This window comes from Piliocolobus tephrosceles, chromosome 1 (assembly GCF_002776525.5).
Source record: "Piliocolobus tephrosceles isolate RC106 chromosome 1, ASM277652v3, whole genome shotgun sequence".
Lineage (NCBI taxonomy): Eukaryota > Metazoa > Chordata > Mammalia > Primates > Cercopithecidae > Piliocolobus > Piliocolobus tephrosceles.
Window position 1 is genome coordinate 29,893,658 of NC_045434.1, and position 8,691 is coordinate 29,902,348.

General features: G+C 36.2%; 1 pseudogene; it reads left to right on the forward strand.

Annotated features, from left to right (window-relative positions):
* The first annotated feature begins 246 nt into the window (after positions 1-246).
* LOC111539412 lies at positions 247-371 on the forward strand (annotated as a pseudogene).
* Positions 372-8,691: the final 8,320 nt, after the last annotated feature.

Genomic DNA, 8,691 nt, shown 5'->3' on the forward strand with positions numbered 1-8,691 from the left:
GATTATTAATAATCCCTAAGCCTAATGTTAGAGATGACTCATCTCCTTCATTATACATGGATTTTATTATTTAAACTCTCAGTCAATAACCTACTTTCCAATTTGTAAGGGTACTTCTCAGTTGCTAGATTTAAGTATTACTAGTCCTTACATAATCTCAAAACTTGAAATACTGAAAAAGAGGCTTTAAAGTTAAGAGATAAAATCAGTGTTGAGTCTCAAAAAAATGGGGACATATTTTTTGCGATCCTGTTGTGGTTCATAAGCATGATAACTGGGTTTTCACACTAATACGTGAGATGTGCATTGTTAGAACAGTTTGAGGGAGGCACATCTCACACAAAGTTCGTTGGCACATTACCCATCTGACATGAAAGAAAAGTAACAAAAAAGAAAATAAAAAGGAATTTTTTTGCCCAGAGTGATTTTAATATATGGAAGAATTCAGATGTAGAGGATTATATTATATGTACTCTAAATGGAGAGAGCCCATGCTTAACAAACTTAGTAAAGATGTTTAGTATAGAATCCTGGCTTTTTAGTTGTTCCATGAATCTAAGCTTTAATATATTCATCCTCAAGATGAGAACAAGAACGTGGGAATTAGGCAGAATGATATGTGCACTACATATTTCATTTAGATGTCATCATCAGAAAGTGAATAACCACTAATGTATGACTGCATTTCTCAGGAAGCTATTGAATATCCCTTTAAATTGGAAAAATATATATTATTATTGAAATATGCTTACATAAAAAAGCTATAATGGCTCTATTTTTTAAGATAACATTTAGATATTTTTCTAATGGCGCAAGGTGATCAATGTTCTCAAGATCAAGGTTCTCCTCTGTGTTGGCTTGCTGCTACAGCTAGAAGGATGGAGTAATCAAATCTTCAGCCAACATGTACTGAACTTATTATGCATGAGACATTTGCTAAATGCTTTAAATACATTATCTCATTTAATACTCACAACCAATCCTATGAGGGACATACTAACATTATCTATTTCAGTGAAAAATGAACTAAGACACAGAGAGAATAAGAATTTGCCCAGTCACACATCACTAACTGGAAAAGCCAGATATGTCCAACTCCCAGTCTTTTCATGCACAACTTCCACACAAGCTTCTTATCACAAAACCTGGTTTTTCAAAGTTGATCTTATGGAGGTAGACTAGAATGATTACCAGAAACTGGGAAGCATGGTGAGGCTGGTAGAGAGATGTTGGCTGATAGGTACAAAAATATAGTTAGACAGAAGAAGTAAGTTCTAGTGTTTGTTAGTACAGTAGAGTGACTATAGTTAATAAGAATTTATTGTATATTTTAAAATAGCTAGAAGAGAAGATTTAGGATGTTCCTAAACAAAGAAACAATAAATGTTTGAGGTGATGGATATTCTAATTACCCTGATCTGATCATTACACATTGCATACATGTACCAAAATATCACATTCACCCCATAAGTATGCCCAATTATTATGTATCAATAAAAAATGAAATAAAAATCTGTGTTTTCTTGGTGGTTGTAGAGTTTGTTATAGAATCTTATATCAGACATTTAAACTCACTGTCTATGAGTAATATGGATAGAATATGTTAAATTTCACAGTCTATTTTTTTTTTTTTTTTTTTTTTTTTTTTGAGACAGAGTCCCGCTTTGTCGCCCAGGCTGGAGTGCAGTGGTGGGATCTCAGCTCACTGCAACCTCCACCTCCCCCACCTCCCAGGTTCAAGCGATTCTCCTGCCTTAGCCTCCTGAGTAGCTGGGATTACAGGTACATGCCTCCATGCCCGGCTAATTTTTGTATTTTTAATAGAGATGGGGTTTCACCATGTTGGTCAGGCTGATTTTGAATTCCTGACCTTGTGATTCACCCACCTTGGCCTTCCAGAATGCTGGGATTACAGGTGTGAGCCACCTTGCCAGGCCTACATTTTTTAATGTATAAAGTCTAAGGTTTCTTTAGCTTAAACATGTGATGTCTCTTTCATTTGGGTTATATAATAAATTCTTACTAAGGTATAAATGATAAATGACTGATGACAATTTTTGCATGTTACTTACAGAGACCAACCTGGCAGGCATTTCCATTTATTAAATAATATCTGCTTTAACTTAAAAGAAGCTCATTTAGAAAGGGATGCAGGCATCAACTGGGAGTAATGTGGAAGTATTTTTCAGCACCAATTCTGTACCAGATCTATCATTGCATGCTATACTGACAGCTACCTTCTTCACCTATGTCAAAGGTAAGTTACTCATTCAATGAATCATTGTGACAGGCACTGAGTTCAACTGAACATGGTTCCTGAAGACCTCCACTTTAGCCTGTGTGGTGGGATACATACTCTGAAGGACTCTCTCACTGTAAAGTAGCTAGATCCTGAATAAAACAGGCCTTTGAGGTTCATGAGGTTTAAGGAAGGAAGACTCTTCATCACATAAAAGTACAAGGTGAAGCAGCAAGTGCTGATGTAGAAGCTGCAGCAAGTTATCCAGAAGGTCTAGGTAAGACAATTGATAAAGGTGGCTCTACTACACAACAGTTTTTTCAATGTAGATGAAACTGCCTTCTACTTGAAGGAGATGCCATCTAGAACTTTCATAGCCAGAGAGAAGTCAGTGTCTGGCTTCAAAGCTTCCAAAGACGGGCTGACTTTTTTGTTAAGGCTAATGCAGCTGATGTCTTTAAGTTGAAGCCAATGCTCATTTATCATTCTGAAAATCCCAGGGCCCTTAAGTATAAATCTACTCTCCATGTGCTCTATAAATGGAATAACAAAGGCTGGATTACAGCACATTCATTTGAAGCATGGTTTACTGACTATCTTTATGTCCACTACTAACACCTACTCCTCAGAAAAAGAGTCCTTTCAAAACATTACTGCTCATTAACAATGCACCTGATCACCCAAGATATCTGATGGAGATATACAAGAAGATAAATGTTGTTTTCATGCCTGCTAACACAACATGTATTCTGCAGCCAATTAGTCAAGGAGTAATTTTGACTTTCAAGTCCCATTAAAGAAATGCACTTTGTCAGGCTATATCTGCTATAAGTAATGATTTCTCTAATGAATCTGGGCAAAATCCATTGAAAATTTTCTGAAAATGATTCACTATTCTAGACACCATTGACAACATTTTGATTCTTGTTTGGAGGTTAAAATATCAACATTAACAGGAGTTTGGAAGAACTTAATGTCAACCCTTATGAATGACTGGGAAGGGTTCAAGACTTCACCAGAGGAAGTACTACAAATGTGGTAGAAATAGCAACAGAGCTAGAATTCGAAGTGGAGCCTAAACATATGACTCAATTGCTGCAATTATATGCTAAAATTTGAATGGATAAAGAGTTGCTTCCTATGAATGAGCAAATAAAGTGGTTGTTTGAGATGCGATCTATTTCTGGTGAAGATGCTGTGAACATTGTTTGAATGACACAAAGGATTTTGAATATTCAATAAACTTAGTTGGTAAAACAGCAGCAAGGTTTGAGAGGATTGATTCCAATTTTGAAAGAAGTTCTACTTGGGTAAAATGCAATCAAACAGCATTTCGTGCCACAGAGAAATTTTTCATGAAAGGAAAGTCAATCAGTTCAGCAAATGTATTGTTGTCTTAAGAAACTGTCACTGCCACCACAACCTTCAGCAACCACCACCCTGATCAGTCAGTAGCCATCAACATCCAGGCAAGTTTCTCTATCTCAAAAAGATTACAAATTGCTGAAGGCTCAAGTGATCACATTTTTAGCAATAAAGCATTTTAAAATTAAGCTGTGTACATTATTTTTAGATACAATGCTATTGTACACAGTAGGCTACAGTATAGTATACATAAAATTTTTATATGCACTGGGAAACCAGAAAAATGCATGTGACTGTCCTTGTTGCTATAGTCTGAAACTGAACCTGCCATATCTTTGCGGTATGCCCTTTAATTTCAACAGAGACTGTATGGCCTGCAAACTTGACAATACTTACTTTGACACTTTACAATACAGTGTGTTGACCCCTGACCAATATGAAAAGACACAGAAAAGCTAAAATATTCAGTTTATCTGGAAGATTTTTTTAATTAACTTTTTTACACCTAATGAAGTAGCTTCAGAAAATAACAAGAGAATTAAAGAAAACTTGTAAACAGAAGAGTATAATATGCTCATGAATTACAAAACTCAAAATTGTTACAATGTCATTTCAACCCATATAGTTCTATAGACTCAGTTCAATCCCAATTTAAGATCCCAGCTAAGGTTTGTTTTATTTTGTTTTGTAAATTTACAAGCGAATTCTAAAATGTATATGGAAATGTAAGAGACCTAGAAAAGCCAAGACAATATAACAGAAGAACAAAACTGGCAGACGTACACTGTCTGACTTCGAACCATTATGAAACTGAAGAAATTAAGATACTGTGTAATATTGGCACAAGAATGGAGCAATGATACAGAATTGCTATTAAGCAAGAAATATACCTACACATATACGGTCACCTGATTTGTGTCAAAGACATTAATTCAGTCAGGAAAGTACAATCAATTCAATAGATAGTGATGAATTCAGTGGATATCCATTTTTGAAATTAACCTTAGACTCAATCTACGCTACACGCAAAAACTTATTCCAAAAACTTCATTCCAAACAAATGAACAGTAGACCTAAATGTAAAAGTTAAAACAATAAATATTCTAATAGAAAAAAAGAGAGGAATCTCCTTCTGAACTTGGGAGAGACAAAGATTCCTTAAACAGGACATAAAAAGCACTAACCATAAAACATTAATATGTTGGACTTTCTTAAAATCAAGCATGTGTTGATCAAAAGACACTATTAACATAATGAAAAGGTAAGAAACACAAAAATAAGGCATTTTCAATATATATATCTAACAAAGAATTATTATTTAGAATATATCTTCCACATTTTATAAATTGGTATGGAAAAGAGAAAAAAATCCAAAGGACACCAAAGCCAAAATCCAGTCATTTAATAAAAAAGACACTGAAATAACTAATAAATATATTAAAATGTGCCCAGCATCCATAGTCATCAGAGAAATGCAAATTTAAAAACCACAATGAGCTGGGCACAGCAGCTCATGCCTATACTCCCAACACTTTGGGGGGTGGAGGCAAGAGGATTACTTGAGGCCAGGAGTTCAAGACCAGTCTGGGCAACACAGCCAGACCCTGTCTCCACAAAAAAAAAAAAAAAAAAAAAAAAAAAAAAAAAAAATATTTAATTAGCCAGGCATGGTGGTATGCACTTGTAGCCCCAGCTACTTGGGAGGCTAAGGCAGGAGGATCATTTGAACCCAGGAGTTTGAGGCTGCAGTGAGCAGTAATTGTGCCACTGCACTCCAACCTAGATGACAAAGCAAGAGCTTGACTTGAAAATAAAATAAAATAAATAATTTTTAAAAACCACAATGGGATAACTACTACACACCCACCAGAATTACCAAAATTAAAATATAGACAATGCCAAGTGTTGACAGCATATGGAGCAACTGGAATTCTCATACAGTAATGATATAAGAGTAAACTGGTACCATTATTTTACAAAAGTGTTCAGTGATATCTATTAAGGCAAAAGTAAGATGCTTACTCTATGATTTAGCAATTATACTACTGGCCATTTATCAACAAATGTAAATGTTTATGGTATCCATCGAAGACATGTACAAGAATGTTCTTAGTACAAGAATAAATACGTTATTTATTATACCCCTAAACTGGAAACAACTGAAATGATTGTCAGTAATAGAACAGAGAAAAAATCACACAACGGAATTCTTCAGAACAATAAAAAAACAACAAATCTATGGATACAGAAAACAATACAGATAAAACTTAAACCATAATGCTGAGTAAAAAAATACATATTTTATGTTTCTAATTATATAAAGTTCAAAACCACACAAAATTTATCAATGTTGATACAGATTTGAACAGTGGTTTCCTTTGAGTAGATATTTACAGAAAGTAGATACAAAGGAGACGTCTGCAGCTCAAGAAATACTCTACATCTTCATGTGGCAGTTACACAGTGGGGTGTGTGTATGTACATATGTGTAAAAATTCTTTGAACTAGACATTTAAGATTTGTGCATTTTCCTATGTGTAATGTGTATTCAATATTTTTAAAGTTTCCAAATACATAAAGAAAAAAATTTATAGAACTATAAAGAGAAGTTAACAACTTCACCATCCGGTATTAGATTTCAACATGTATCTCTCAATAAATAGCCAAGTACACGGTGGCTCACACCTTTAATCCCAAATCCCAGCACTTTAGGAGGCCAAGGTGGGTGGATCACTTGATCTCAGGAGTTTGAGGCCAGCCTGGGCAACATGGCGAAACCCCATCCCTACGCTGGGCATAGTGGCATGCACCTGAAGCCCCAGTTACTTGGGGGGCTGAAGTGGGAGGACTCCTTGAGCCTGGGAGGCAGAGGTTGCAGTGAGCTAAGATGGTGCCACTACATTCCAGCCTGGGCAACAGAGCCAGACCCCATCTCAAAAATGAATAAATAAATAGCCAAGCAAACAAAAAATTAGCAAAGATATAAAAAGTTTAAACACAATACGATTGATTTAATGAACATACGTAGAAATGGTTCTTAATAATTAAAAAGTATCCTTTTCTCTCATATACGTGTGAAATGTTTGTAAGATAGCAATAAATCAAATCCAACAAATTTCAGTTATTTGATGTTATATTAGAACACATTCACAGGGTACAATAAAACTAAGCTCAAAATAAACACAAAAAAATTAAAACTCTCATATATTTTGAAAATTGTAAAACACAATTGTGAATAATTCATGGGTTAAAATAAAATCATAACAGAAATTGCATAATCTTTAAAACAAAACAATAATAAAAACACTACCAATGAGGACTGCCACTTGACATGATGGAATAACTGAAACCATACTTTCTCCTTTTTCTTTGTAAAACTAGAAAAAAATATAAAAGTATGTTTTAAGAAATTGTACACAGCACGTAAATGGAATTTTTAAGAGAAAGAAAATAAACTAAGAGACCCCTATGTCTACTATTGATTTCCACCTGAGGGAATTTCCAGACTACAGTGCAGAGAAAAAGAACCCAACTAGACACCAATTGTCTCACCAGTTTAAGAGACAGAAAGGAGCTCTGAGAGTTGAGGGGAACAGGGAGGATGAAGTGATTAGGTTTTTCAAGGCACAGTGTTGGAGAAAAGGAAACTAGGCATAGAAAAGGCTCTAAAACTCTAAAAATATGCAATGTGGTACCCTTGAGTCAACTGATAAAGCTCTATGTTTAAGATTTATACAGAAATGTAAGAGATGCAGAGCTCACATTAGTGAGAGGTCGGGAGTAGGGAATTTTTCAGTTAATAAGTGCTACCTTAAATTCTCCCAAAGTTTAAAAACAATTTTAAAATTAATAAACTGATGCACAAGTAATTTAACTGCTCCCCAGAATTTTTCCAACACTCTTTAAAGAAAGACAACCAAATCTAAACATTCAGCAATGTAACAATCACAATGTCCAGCATATAATAAAAATTACTTTTTAAAATTACTAGACACGCAAATATTAGGGAAATGTGACTCATAGCCAGCACGGGGGAAAAGTCAGTAAAATCAGCCAAGAAATGACACTAACGGTGAAATTAACAAACAATAAGTTCAAGTGTGTAAATGAACACATGAACATAATAAGAGTAAAAATAGAAGATAAAAAAATTAATGGGAATTCAACAACTGAATAAAGCAGTATCTGAATTGAAAATTTCAGTGAATGGCATTAACAGTAAATAAGAAACTGCAGAAGAATACATGAGTGAGGTTTAAGATATGCAATAGATGTGGGTGGAGCAAGATGGCCTAATAGGAACAGCTCCCGTCTCCAGCTCCCAGTGACAGCAACACAGAAGATGGGTGATTTCTGCATTTTCAACTGAGGTACCAGGTTCATTTCACTAGGGAGTGCCAGACAATCGGTGCTGGTCAGCTGCTGCAGCCCGACCAGCGAGAGCTGAAGGAGGGCGAGGCATCACCTCACCTGGGAAGCGCAAGGGGGAAGGGAATCCCTTTTCCTAGCCAGGGGAACTGAGACACACAACACCTGAAAAATCGGGTAACTCCCACCCCAATACTGCACTTTACCAAGGGTCTTAGCAAACGGTGATCTAATGGCAAGGCAGCAGCGAGGCTGGGGGAGGGATGCCCACCATTGCTGAGGCTTAAGTAGGTAAACAAAGCCGCTGGGAAGCTCGAACGGGGTGAAGCCCACAGCAGCTCAAGGAGGCCTGCCTGTCTCTGTACACTCCACCTCTGGGGACAGGGCACAGCTAAATAAACAAAAAAAAAGGAGCAGAAACCTCTGCAGACACAAACGACCCTGTCTGACAGCTTTGAAGAGAGCAGTGGATCTCCCAACACGGAGGTTGAGATCTGAGAACAGACAGACTGCCTGCTCAAGTGGGTACCTGACCCCTGAGTAGCCTAACTGGGAGACATCCGCCACTAGGTACAGATCAACAAATTGGATAAAGAGTCAAGACCCATCTGTTTGCTGTACTCAGGAGACCCATTTCACATGCAGAGACACACATAGGCTCAAAATAAAGGGATGGAGGAAGATCTACCAAGTCAATGGAGAACAAAAAAACACAGGGG